The following is a 14,312-nucleotide window of genomic DNA, read 5'->3' as shown; positions in this document are numbered from 1 at the left end:
GGGCAACACCTGATCTGTGCTAAGAACCATGTCGAATGAATGAATGAACAAGTGCACACACGCATGCCTGAATGTACAAAGGAGTACATGAGCGAGTGAAGACGTTATCACCTCCCTCTTTTCCAGCCACTCATGACGTTCCGGAGAAGTGAGCTACACCCGTCATTCTCTCTCTGAAGAGGTATTTTGTTTTGAAAAATGCCTTTAATTTTAAGCTTACTTTTTATAAAATTAATGAGAGTCTCATTCAGCAAGTTTGAAACCCCCAAAACAAGCAAAAAGGGCTGGGGGCGGGAAGCGGGGGGAGAAGAAGAGAGAGGGGGAGCCTGGCGAGCCCCTGGCAGGCCGTTGCTCTTTGCCCTGAGCATGGTCAGGAAAAACAAAACACCCAGGCCCGGGGTCCTCTGTTACTGGTGACCTCATACAAAGGTGTTCGTCACCCCTTTCTGCTAGCTCACAAGAGGAGCCACTAGGAAAAGCCTTTGACATGGTGAGAAATGAGGGGAGAGAGACATATTATTCAGCCGGGATGATAAAAGACAACCTCGTGAATGAAGGCTGGCTTCCCACGCTCCCCCAAGAAAAAGATGATTTTAATGTTATATGTTTTCCTTTCACTTGCTAAGACATACATTAATTAGGGAGAAAACGTTTTCCAAAAATATAAACTTAAATCTGTTAATAAGCACAAATTTTCACAGGAAAGCAGGAAGTACATGGAGACTCGCAGCCTAACCCTGGGCAGGAAGCCACCTGCGACTCCAGAGCAGGCGTTCTTCGTAACTGAGGGTGGCGCGCTGTGTGAAATGCTCAATTAAATACCACGAAACATTAGTATGCCTTCAAAAAGTAGTTACAGGCTTCAGTAAGCACATTTTTATCACAAGAACACACAATCTAAAGCCAAAATAGTTCAGCTCAATGTGCCAAAAATATGCTCACCCCATACATTGTTAGAAAGAGCAGTAGAAAAAGAAATCTAAAATTTGCTGCTAATTCATTTGATGGCAGCCAACGTCTCCTATCTTCCTTGGCAAGAGGACTACTTTTCTATGTTGTATTTTGCACACAGAAATCAGCACAGACTGATTTGCATACCAAAAACACACTTGTAAAAGAAACTGTTTGCCTAGAAACCACGGAGAGATGGGGTTGCTGCTGTTGGTTTCTATACACACAACACCCCCAGGCTACTTGCTTTTCATTTCCCTACATGCTGCATTTCCCGCAAAGGGTTATATACTTTATGATGCATTAAAAATTAAAGCAAATACATCCTGCATATAACCAGGAACAACCATAACAATAATAAAATCCAACACAGGCTAAATCTTTCCATGCTTACAGCCTCCAACTTTCTACGAGGGAGCTAGTAATAGTAAGTGCTGTAATATATTGAGCTTTTCTTTTATACCATGCATTCGTGTTTTACACGAATTATTGCTAATTCCATCATCAGTCTTCAAGGTAGCTACTGTGGGTTCCCATTTTCCATATAAGGAAACTGAGGCTTGGGGACGTAAGGTAACTTATCAAAACCACAGAAAGCCAGTGGCCAGGCCAGGTTAGGAAGCCTGGTCTGACTGCTCACCTCTTCCTGCCACCCCTGCCCTCCACTGCCTCTCTCTCTCCCCAGTTTTGCCACGCACCATTTCCGAGGGCTGAGTCTCCCAGTCTGGGGGGATGGGGAGTCATGCTGGGAGCAGTGGACCACAAGCGGTCCTTCTCCTTAGGTCCACCTAAGGGTTTCCTGCCACTTTTCCCGACTGGAACCTGGAAGCAGAAGAGCCAGTCTCAAGGCTCAGAAGGCACCCAATCAACTGGCTCAGTGTCAGACATGGGGTGAATGGGCAATGGCCTGTGATTCAGAGGCTGTGGGGAGGGAGAGGCAAGTTGGCTGCTGCACAAAGAAGGTACATGATAGTTGAGATGCAACGGAACCGTCCCGATGGGTGCCTGTGCACTATCACCAATTCAGTGCCAGCCCAGCTGTATTCTTGGAAACACAGAATGGCATTGTGTGTGCTTAATTATAATGCTACTTACAGAGAATTTATCAGCAGCAGATCAGATGCTTGGTGTGTTTCTTAAGGCAAAAAATTGGTAGTGGCTCTCTGAAATTTGTTCATCTGATGGATCCTTTGGATTTTTCCAGTATGCAGCATTTGAAAGAAAATGGCTTTTTCTGGAAAGCCAGTTGGGTGGGGGTGGGGGGAAGTGCAGAATGAAAAGACTGAAGATGATCTGCAGAAAGGTTTATAAACACGTGCTTTCTTTTAACATGCATCTTTGTGCGTGTTTTTCTCACCTGGTTCCTCTTTTTCAAGGCATGATAGCAAAATTTCAATCGAATCATCTTGTTATCCATGGATCGCCACTGTCCAGCTTCCTGGCCTTGAAACTTCATTATGGATTAGTCACTATTAGAAAGCAGTTTTTCTGACACTTTCAGTAATAAATCCCCTGTGATACAATCTATAGCAGCTCTGCCTCATAGCAATTTCCAGGCTAAAGCAAGTAATGTGACAACAAACTGCTTGGGAGGCAGACAAATCTGGTTTGAATCCTGGTCTTGACACTATGGTTTTACCTTACTTACTTATTTCCTCTCTCTGAGCCTCAGTTTCCGCTTCTGTAAAAAAGGGAAAGGAGGAGTTCCCTTATGGTGCAGCTGTTAAGGATCCAGTGCTGTCCCTGCCGCAGCTCAGGTCTCTGCTAGAGCCGAGGTCTGATGTCTGACCTGGGCGCCACCAAAAAAATAAAAAGGGAAAAGAATATAAAGGCAGATCCTGATTGCCTACTCAACAGCCAGTTGCCTCTTCTTCCTCGGTAACAACAATGACAACAGGACATCTTGGTTTTTGTTCAGGCCTGTGCCTAATCCCCGCAGATGTGTCACACTGATCTAAATCCTCCGTCCTTGCGTCTCTAAGGTCTATAGAAAAGCACGTGACTTATGAGGCAAAGGAGAAATCTGCCAGAAGCTTCTGAGAAAGATTTTCCTCTCTGATCAGACAGACACATGAAGAGAAAGCTCTTTGCCTCTGCCCACCCTGCTTCGTGATCTGGAGGCTGCCTCTGAGACGTGATGTTTGGTGTTGTGACAGCCATGTCTTGAACACAGGGGAGACATCATGGACACACTACAGAGAGCAGAGTAGAAGGACCGAAAGAGCCTAGGTCCTTGGGGACAACTCTGATCTGTTGAACCAACCTTGGTCCACCTGTCTCCAGCTTTCTTGTTAAAAAATCAATGTCTTTATGGTTTAACCTGTAGTATATTAGATTTTGTGTTGTTTGCAGCCAAAAAAAAAAAACCCAAAAAACAAAAACCAATTTATACAAGTAACAAACTCACAAAATAGTTGTAAATAAACGAGACATTGTATGTACTTAGCACAATATTTGGTATGGTAAGTGGTTGCTATAAATATTAGTAGTAACAATATTTATCAGACGTAGATAACGATCTAAAAGAGCAAAAGTTTCAAAACACAACACAGAAAGAAGATGAGTGATTTAGAACAAAAAAAAGCTTCGTATTCTTGGTAAGGATCAGGGGAGATACCAAGGCATAAGACAATGATTACAGCGACAAATCCTCGTATCTGGGAGTAAGACGTAACTACAGCCAGAATGCAGATACCACTGGAGATGAAAGGACTGTGGTTCTTTGCCAGGTTTCCATCCATCCTCTTAAAAACGGACAATCACCCTGTCAGCAGCTCTGATTCATGTCGGAAGACTAACAATTATGTGTATGTGAACTATCAGCCTTGCAAAGGGGCAGAGTTCTTTCAACCCACAGGCTCTTTCCAGAATACCAAATTTTACAAGTATTTTCCGAAAAAAACACGTTTTATTTCTCCATGGCAGGAAAGATAGATATACTGATATACATATATTAAAAATGCAATAATTCAGAAATATCATTTCCTTAGAAATAGCCCACCATGTGGGAATAGTGTGGTAACTCACAGGACTGCATATAGTTGAGACATGGAGTCACCAATTTTTTGAAACGAGCTACTGGAACACAAAGTTAAAAAGCAGTAAAATAACATGTGAAGGGACCTACTTAATTGAAATAATTTCATACAGTAGGTACTCAATAAATAATCTTAGGGTAAACCAGATTTTCTCCTTCACTCTATATTTTAGCAAAAGGGCAAATGAAACAATTTTACACTAACACTAAGGATTAAACACACACATACACTCACATCCATATCCCTTTGTGTCTAGGGTCTCTGTACATCCACCCAAGAACCCTGCACCTTCTATGGCTATTCAACAAGCATTGATTTTAATATCTGATGACCCATGATGCTCTACAAACCCCTAAATTATCAGTCATATTCAGGATATTATAAAAGAAAAATTAACAAGGATTATAAATATAAGGGGATTTTAAAAACCACCAATTCCTGGAGTCCCCATCATGGCACAGTGGTTAACGAATCCGACTAGGAACCATGAGGTTGCGGGTTTGGTCCCTGCCCTTGCTCAGTGGGTTAACAATCCGGCGTTGCCGTGAGCTGTGGTGTAGGTTGCAGATGCAGCTCGGATCCCACGTTGCTGTGGCTCTGGCGTAGGCCAGTGGCTACAGCTCCGATCCGACCCCCTAGCCTGGGAACCTCCATATGCTGCGGGAGCGGCCCAAAGAAATGGCAAAGACAAAAAAAAAAAAAAAAAAAAAACAAAAAACCACCAATTCCTGAATGTTCTGGTTAACTGAGATGTTCTTGGATACTACACACACACACCTGCTTTTCACAAATCCATCTGTTCGTCTTTCTTCCTTACAATAGATGGCAAAATTGCTGGTGGCTCAACTCACACTGTGAAGTGATTCTCTGAAATTAATGATCTCTGTCTCACTAAAGACTAAAGATATTTTCATTCCTTAGAGGAAACTTCCGGGCTTCACAACACGGCCGCTTTTTCCCTACTCACCTGTGTGGGATTTAACATGACAATGCCAGAGCCAGCAGTCTACTTTTGGAGCTGTAGTCTCCACTCCATTGAGGGAGATAGAGGGTAAGGGATGTACCTTAAGGAAGAAATAGATATTTAAGGTGCATTTGATAGTATCATAATATTTTTATAACAGCTTTGTTAAGATATAATTCACATAGCATGAAATAACTCAGTGGTTTTTAACTAATACTCATAAAATTGTGCACGCATCACCACTAATTTCACAACACTCCAAAAAGAAACCCTGAGCCCACCAGCAGTCACCTGCATTCCCCCCTACCATCCCTCAACCCCAGCTCCGGTCCCTGGCAACCACTAATCTACTTTCTATGGCTTTGCCTATTCTGGGCATTTCATATAAATGGAATCATACAACATGTGGCTGGTGTCTGGCTTCTTTCACTTAGCATAATGATTTCAAGGTTCATCCAGGTTGCAGCGTGTGTTTTATTCCTTCGTGTTTTTTTTTTTTAATTGCAAACGGTTCTTTATTCTTTTTTAATAGTGAAAATATTTCACTGTGGGGATATACAACATTTTTATCCATCATCAGTTGATGGACATTTTAGGTTGTTTCCACTTTGGGGCCATTATGAATAAAGCTTCTTATGATAGCTTTTTTTTTAAAATTGAGATGAAATTCATTTAACACACAATTAACCACTTAAAAGCCTACAGCTGAGTGGTATTTAGCGTATTCACGATGTTCAACCACCACTTCTCTCAGCTTTCAAAAACTTTTATCACCCAGGGGAAAAAAAAAAAAAAGAGTCCCTATCCATTAAATAAGTGCTTCCCATTCCCTTCACTCAAGACCGGGAATCACTAATCTGCTTCCTATCTCTATGGATTTGCCTATTTTGATATATTACATAAAACGAATCATACAATATGTAACATTTTATTTTTTTATGGCTTCTTTCACCTAGCATTTTTTTTTTTTTTTTTTTGTCTTTTTGCCATTTCTTGGGCCGCTCCTGCAGCATATGGAGGTTCCCAGGCTAGGGACTGAATCGGAGCTGTAGCCGCCAGCCTACACCAGAGCCACAGCAACACGGGATCCAAGCCGCGTCTGCAACCTACACCACAGCTCACGGCAACGCTGGACTGTTAACCCACTGAGCAAGGGCAGGGACCGAACCCGCAACCTCATGGTTCCTAGTCGGATTCGTTAACCACTGCGCCACGACAGGAACTCCAACCTAGCATGTTTTTGAGGTTCATCCAAGTTGTAGCATGTAGCAGTACTTCGTTCCTTTTTATGGTTGCGTAATATTCCTTTGTATGTATATTCCACAATCTGGCTATCCATTGTTGGACGTTTGGGCTGTTTCCACCTTTTGGCTTTTCATGCTACTTTAACATCATCCTAGTAGAGGCTACCATTCTCTCTCCTGCATTAGAGCAACACCATTCCAACTAACCTCCCTCCCTCCACTCCATTTCTTTCCATACACCACACAGGTCATTCCATGCTCAGCGTCCTTTGGGGGTTTCCCAATGGCTCTAAGACCACTCTAAGTTCGAATCTTCAACAAGAACTACAGAGCATGCAGTGACTGTCTTGCTGTCTACCTTTCCTATTTCATTTCACTCACGCTATCTGCAACCAAAAGGCTCCAGCCAAAGTGAACTTCTCCAAGTTCCTCAAAACCATCAGCCTTTCTCTTTCTTCAGGGGAGATGCATGTACTGTGCTCACTGCTGTGTATCTTCTCCTTGCTAGTCTAACTCATACTTATTCTCTAGGTATCATCTCAAATGTCACTTAGATGTACAATCTTACAACATCCTATACTTTTCTTCTTATGGCTGCACCTGCAGCATATGGAAGTTCCCAGGCTAGGATTCAAATAAGAGCTGCAGCTGCTGGCCTACACCGCAGCTACAGCAACACCTGATCTGAGCCACATCTGCAAATTATGCCACAGCTCACAGCAAGGCCCTATCTTTAACTCACTGAGCAAGGCCAGGGATCAAACCGGCATCCTCACAGAGATTGTGTCTGGTCCTTAATTCCCTGAGCCATCATGGAAATTCCATAACACCCTAAAGGTCTTTGCAGCATTTGCACAAGGCAAATTACTTTTCCTACTAGGCATAAGCTCCACAAGAGCAGGGACCATGTGTTCTGCGCCCCATGAAAACCCTTCCGCCTATCACAATGCTAGGCACATGGGAGACGTTGAGCAATAGTGTTATAGACTGGGACATGGCAGAATTACCAAATTTTGGATACTCTCATCACTGAAGGTCTCAAAATATGTTAATTAAAATGGACACGCATACAAACAAACCTTAGTTATAATTACACAGTACCCACTCTATTCACCCACTCATCCAAATAGCAGCATTCAGGAAAAGAAGACAAAGTTTTATAAGTAATATTGAAATTTAAATTTTTTTTCAAACAGTTAGTTCATGACTAAAAAAAAAATTGCTCTTTAAGACCACATAAAACGAGCATACTATAATTGAACGGTTGTTTATCAAAATGTGATCTGACTAAAGTTATTATTCTTACCTTTGAAAGGATCTAAAGAAAAGCCTTCTAAAGACTTACTGGTACAACAAGGAAAAATACTCATAAATACTTTGATTCTTTCCAATCTTTATCAGTATGGTTTAACATGTAAATATATCCTTTGTTTTTCAAGGTTTTACCTACTCTCTTTATTCACTGCTCAAAGGACAGATCAATGGATGAGATTATAGCTCCCTATCATGAAATTAATTTCATATACTTGAAAAAGCTACTTTTAATCACCACCTGGGGGAAAGGATAAATAGCCTAAGCCAGCTTTTTCAGCTGTAGGAACTAAAGATTAAAGGAAAAAAATTCAAGAATGTGATAGAATAAAGCCTCTTGTTGACACTGCAGCACCACAAGTTTTTTACAAAATTAAAAGCACAGTTTCTATGATCATCAGTCCCTCTGAGGCAGGAGTGAGGCAATGACCTGGTGCCAAAAATGATCTAAACATTAAATTAAATGTATGTAAGTATTTATTTTGCAGTTTGATTACTTCTAAGAGGTTGCCCCATAGATTTTTCATAGTTGAGACACAGTACAAACTTCCCATTAGTGCAAAATTAGGGAAGTTTTATAGTATATACAAACAGGATATTTTAAAAAGTGTATTTTTGAGGTACTATAAAAAGGAATTTTTGAAAAGGATCATCATTGATTATGCCAAGGTGCTGAGCCAGAGTCATGAAGAAAACGTGGGCTCTGATTCAGACTATATCAATTATTAGATATGTGAGCAAGTCACCTAACTTCTGAGTCTGTTTCTTTATACCTAAAGTGCACTACTTTGAGGATTGAGATTATGTGAAAACAAACAAAATGTCTAACAATACCAGACATACACTATGGCTTTTCTAATTCTAAAAGATACACAAGATTTCACAGAGCGATAATTACAGACAAGGTAAAACACTGAACTGAAGGTTAAATTGTTCTTAACACAACACTGTAAATCAACTATACTCTAATTTTAAAAAAAAGTTTAAACTGTTCCAAAGGAATAGTGGCTAGGAAAAAATGCCTCATGACGCTGAAATCAATCATCTTTCTTAAATTACACTTTATTCTTTATTGTTCGCCATCATGGCCCCTCCCTATTTATTCAGACATTTGTAAACCACCATGAACAAAAAAAGGTGAAGAGAAACCTAGAGACTGAATATGAAAACTGCTGACTCTAAGTAAACCCATCCTCTCAACCACATCCATGACAGTAAGAATCACGCCAAACAGTTTTCCTTAGATCACACCTGTCTAAACATACACATCTTACATTACAGAAGATACCTAGTATTGTTGACAGAAAAATCATGAGACACCACAGACCAGAACCAGTGATCTCTTACTAGTCTGAAACACCAACGATTCTGTAGCAATTTCTTAAAGTACATTACAGTAGAAAGTAATTTACATTAAAAAATTGTTGACCAAAGAAACCTCCTACATTTTACAAGGTAACACTAGTCAGAAAAATATTTGTTTTAAATTTTTGCAAAAACAAACCCACGAAATTTAGTGCCTCAAAATTCGTCATTCTCCTCCCTTGAGAGTATTTCTTTTCCATAAACCTGGACACTAACTTCCTAGGGAAAATCCAAGTGTCTTAAGGATGCATAATGATCCTTCTCCTGCATCCTCCCTAACAAAATAGAGGCACTAAATAGAAATTTCATTGCATCTCATTCACAGGCTCTGACTTTTTCCCTCCAAGTTCTTTATTATCCAGTCCAGACAGCTCAAACATATTTAGACACTTTTTAACTTCTGTTAACCACTAAACAGCTTACTATTACAGTTAAAACATTTAACATGTTCTGTTTGTGGGTTTTAACACAAGTTAAAGCAATTATGTAACATTTTGATAAATCATATCAAATAGCATATTGAAATTTATTTCTTATTCTACGAACATCTCTAATTCACAGAATTTCACTAATTTTTTAGTTTCCTCACTCAGAGATGTGAAGGCTACAGAAATGTGAAAATGTGCCTTATAACGTCAATAAATTATATGAACCCCAACTATTGAAAGGATTATTGAAACACCTACCAAACAAATGACATTTGTTACATTAAAAGTGAGATTTTCCTTCCGAAGTAACCAAAACCATTCTTTAACATTCAACCAAAAATTGTTGGAATTCATAGGGTTTTGTGGGTGTGTGCATGTGTTTAAATGTCAGGGTGGTATGATCTTCCTTGGATGTATGGCTGTTGAAAGCTGAGTTGTACAAAAGAAATCTTTAGAGAACAGAGGCTTTTCTTTACATATTTATTCTCTGAGCCTGCCCTTCTTCTCATTTTGGTTTTGCACATTGATCCAATTGTAGCACTTCCTGAGGAGAGCTATGTTCTAATCAGCAACATCAGGAAGAGAATCCGACAAAGCCAAGTGAGAAAATGCAGATCTCCTGTCATGCTCTTTGAAAACAGTGAATGCTTTCCAAGCTATCGGGCGATGTAAGTCACAATTTAACTTCTCATAATTTTTACCTGGAATGGGCATGAACAGGAAATACGGAATGAGTCCTTCATCTATTTCAATAAAGGCACGATTTCTATTCAGATGAACACCATGGAGCAGAACTTTGTTCTCTAGCCCATACAGTTGTGCTGACCTTAAAACCTCATTAGCAGGCTATTCAGAAGTGATGCTTAGATCGTCTAAACCGAATGGTGAATCAAAGGAGACACAATCTAGAGGCACTAAATCACCTAACATTACTTCCTGTTAGGAATTTTTTCCTTATAATTGTTGTAAAGCTACTTAGTTAAAGAAACCATGCCAACTCCCCAAAGATAATGGTTCAAACCCTTAAATGCAAAGGTTGCAATTCTCTTGGATTGCCAAAAAGAAGAAATCAACAACCTAAAACTCGGTCTGCACGTTAAGTCGCCTCTCCGAAAACCGTTAACATCCTACACACTAGCATTGTCAGAACTGCAATCCCCCACTGAATGGAAATACTGGCCAAGGGTGGCCACAGCACACTTACTTACTTACTCTTTTTAGGGATTCTGGTGCTTGAGGGATGGGAGGGCGAGGCAGGTTGACCTTGACGGAGTCGTAGATGAACCACCACAGCGCAGTCAGGGTGCCAATCATGATGATCTGGGCGAAGAGGCCCTTCCACACGCCCCTGAACCCGTTTGCGAAGAACCCTGAAAGCCCTGCGGCTTTTCCCCTTGTTCAGAACGGACACAATGGAATCGGCCGGGTGGGACACGGCGGTGCAGAAGACGCCAGCAGTGTAGCCAGCCATAAGGTCACGGCCAGCTGTTTGGCTTTGGTGCACTGGCTCTGGGGCTTGGGCACCATGTACTCGTAGCGCGCCTCGACCTCACGCTCGAAGCAGGCGTACGAACCCTCAACTTCCAAGGCAGCCAGGACCACATGGACGAAGAACTTGGCGGTGGCCGAGATGGCTGGTTCTTCACTCATAGGCCTTTTCCTGGCCCAGGAGCTGCGCCTAGCGGATCTTGAAGACCTCGTAAAGGCCAAACTTGAAGAGGCCCTGCAAGGAGTAACCCAGGAAGGTTGGGGCTCAGCCCCGGGGCAGGCCACGCAGACCGTCATCCTGCACCGTCACGCCGAAGCCGCTCAGGAAGCCTTTGTACGTGCTGGGGTCCACTTGCACGTGGCACTGCCCCAGGTCCAGGGGCACGATGACAGTCTGCGGCAGCCCGCAGCTCAGTGTCCCGCTCAGGCCGCACAGCAGCAGCTACTTTGAGCAGCTGGGTTTCTCCACGGCCACAGCGGCCAGAGCCGGCCCTTGAATCGGCCTGCTCCTCAGGCCTGTAGGGCTTGGTAACCGCCAGCCTCACACATAGACAGGCTCTGTCTAGCCATACACTTCCCTCGGCCAGAGCTCTTTCCTCCCTCAGGGGCGAGAGGCATTGCGCGTGTGTCTGGTCCCCCCGCAAGGCGAGCCGGACAACCCAACAGTCCCAGGGAGGGGCTGGTCCCGCCAGCGCCCACAAGGCTTCGCTGCGCCCTTGCTCTTCCGACACCTGCGCAGCTCCTACAGGCTGGGCTGCTTTGAGGTCTCAAACCTGCTCTCGAAAGCGTAAGTCGGCTTTCGACTCACCTCATCGCCCCGCCCCTCACCTCAGGACCGCCCTTCGCCCTGCCCTCACACCTGCGGGCCAATGGGCTTCTGGTGACAGCAGGAACCCTGCCCCTCAGCTCTCCTCCACCAATGATCAGTGGCCCCTAGATCTCACCTTGGACGATGGGTAGGGCTCTCCGTGCTCAAAGCGGCTTCTCAGTCCTCTACAAAAACGTTAAAAAAATAAATCAACAAGTACAAACATGAGTAAACACATGAATAGGCAAGTAAATAGATAAGGAGGTGAGTGAGTGGGTGAAGAGTCGCCATGAACCGTTGCCTTCCTGAAAGGTCTTTCTGGAGTTCTCACCCAACTGCTGGCTTATGCAATGTTCATCTCCATGGCCACAGAGAGTTCTGTAAAGGGAATGCGCAGAAAGAACCAGGAACCTGGCGTTGGAGGCCCGGTCCCTTGGCTTCTGGCCTTACCTAACATTCTTATCTTGCAGATGGTTAAGAATCTATCCCCCAACACCCACACTTAATTCTTAATTTCCCTCCAAGAGTAGTTGCCAAGGCTTAGGAGTCATGGAGGTACGCAGTAAATTCAGAGATGCTGATTATTTTCATTAATTACGGTATAACATACATAAAGTTGACTGAATCCCTGCCGTGATCTTGGAGACTATGAAAGTCAGAAATCCTCTCTCCCCTTCGGGAGCTTGCAGTCTCACTGGCCTGGAAAATAAGAACTAAGTGACTCCACGTGTAAATCAGTACCATCTATTCATTCATTCACTCATTGTCAGTGTGCTGCACCCTATGTAGGGTTAGGGATACAGCAAAGAGCCACACATATTCCTGCTTACTTCTAAATGAGGAGATTAAAAAAATCAGTATCATGTGATGTATTATAACAGAAGTTTGAATACAGTTCTGGATGAACAATGAAGGTTGAGCAGGAATCTGTTATATAAAGAAGAAAGGAGGAGTTCCCGTCGTGGCGAAGTGGTTAACGAATCCAACTAGGAACCATGAGGTTGCGGGTTCGGTCCCTGCCCTTGCTCAGTGGGTTAACGATCCAGCGTTGCTGTGAGCTGTGGTGTAGGTTGCAGACGCGGCTCGGATCCCGCGTTGCTGTGGCTCTGGCGTAGGCCGGTGGCTACAGCTTCAATTCAACCCCTAGCCTGGGAACCTCCATATGCAGCGGGAGCGGCCCAAGAAATAGCAACAACAACAACAACAAAAAGACAAAAGACAAAAAAAAAAAAAAGAAGAAGAAAGGAAAGGAAATCCCAGGTTAAGGCAAATGTGAGTGCATGAATTATTGAAGGGAGGTGAGTAATTGAGCATGGTGGAAACCAGTAAGGGTTGAGACTGGAAAACTAGAATTAGGTCAAATTAGGGAAAGCCTTAATGCCTGTTGCAGTACTTTGACTTTTATCCTGAAGGAGAGGCCGGTGTTTCTCAGAAGTGTGATCCCTAGACCATTCTACATCAGAATCACCTGGATTGCTTCATTTAAATCCTTGAGAGTTCCCTGGTGGCACAGCAGGTTAAGGATCTGTGTTGTCACTGCTGTGGCTTTGGTCATTTCTGTGGCATGGGTTCAACCCCTCACCTGGGAACTTCCACATGCCTCAGATGCGGCCAAAAAATAAAATAAAAAATAAAATCCTTGATCACACCCTGGACCTTCTGAATGAGAATCTGAGGGTAGGATTATGCAATTTTAATAAGCTCTGTTGGGTGGATTCCTCATTAAACTTCACAAAAGTTTGAAAATCACTGTATGTGGATGGTGGTAAGTCAAGAATTTTTAAAAGTTTCTCTGATGAAGAATTCAGCATTTGGAGTTCCCACTATGGCTCAGTGGGTTGAGGATCTGGCATTGCTATAGCTATGGCTTGGATCTGACCCCTGGCACAGGAACTTCCATATGCCATAAAGAATTCAGTACTTAATATCCTAAACTGGATGTGTACACAACTCTGAAAATTCATCCAGTTGTACACTACAGATTAGTGCTCACTACACACTTTATGCATGTTTTACCATAATTAAAAGAAAAAACTAGCTGGTATAAAATTCTAACCACAGGAGTTCCCACTGTGGTGCAGCGGAAACTAATGTGACTAGTAACCATGAGAATGCCAGTATGATCCCTGACCTCACTCAGTGGATTAAGGATCCGAAGTTGCCATGAGTTGTGGTATAGGTCGAAAACATGGCTTGGATCCAGAATTGCTGTGGCTGTGGTGTAAGCCAGCAGCTGTACCTCTGATTTGACCCCTAGAATGGGAACGTCCATATGCCACAGGTATGGCCCTAAAAAGCCAAAAAAAAAAAAAAAAAAAATTCTAACCACAAACTAGGGATGATGGCCAGAGAAAGAACAAAAGCAAATACAAGACTTCTCAATCAACAAGTCTATTGAACTTTTACTGAATGCCTTTCCTTACTGTAGTCTCATACCAGCGTTAATTAATTAAAAGAGGGCATTAGACTGAGCTGCCTTGGCAACTTATGTAAGGAAACTAACCAACTAGGGTCTGTGATTGGTTTTGATTTTCCAAATAAGGCAAATACACGGAGTTCCCGTCGTGGCGCAGTGGTTAACGAATCCGACTAGGAACCATGAGGTTGCGGGTTCGGTCCCTGCCCTTGCTCAGTGGGTTAACGATCCGGCGTTGCCGTGAGCTGTGGTGTAGGTTGCAGACGCGGCTTGGATCCTGCGTTGCTGTGGCTCTGGCA

At 42.9% G+C, this 14,312-nt stretch overlaps 1 pseudogene; it reads right to left on the bottom strand.

Moving 5' to 3' along the window:
* Nucleotides 9,207–11,602, bottom strand: LOC100515900 (annotated as a pseudogene).

Source organism: Sus scrofa, chromosome 6, assembly GCF_000003025.6.
Source record: "Sus scrofa isolate TJ Tabasco breed Duroc chromosome 6, Sscrofa11.1, whole genome shotgun sequence".
In the NCBI taxonomy this organism is placed as follows: Eukaryota; Metazoa; Chordata; class Mammalia; order Artiodactyla; family Suidae; genus Sus; species Sus scrofa.
The sequence above is the reverse complement of the archived record's forward strand: the minus strand, read 5'-3'. Positions and strand labels throughout refer to the sequence as shown.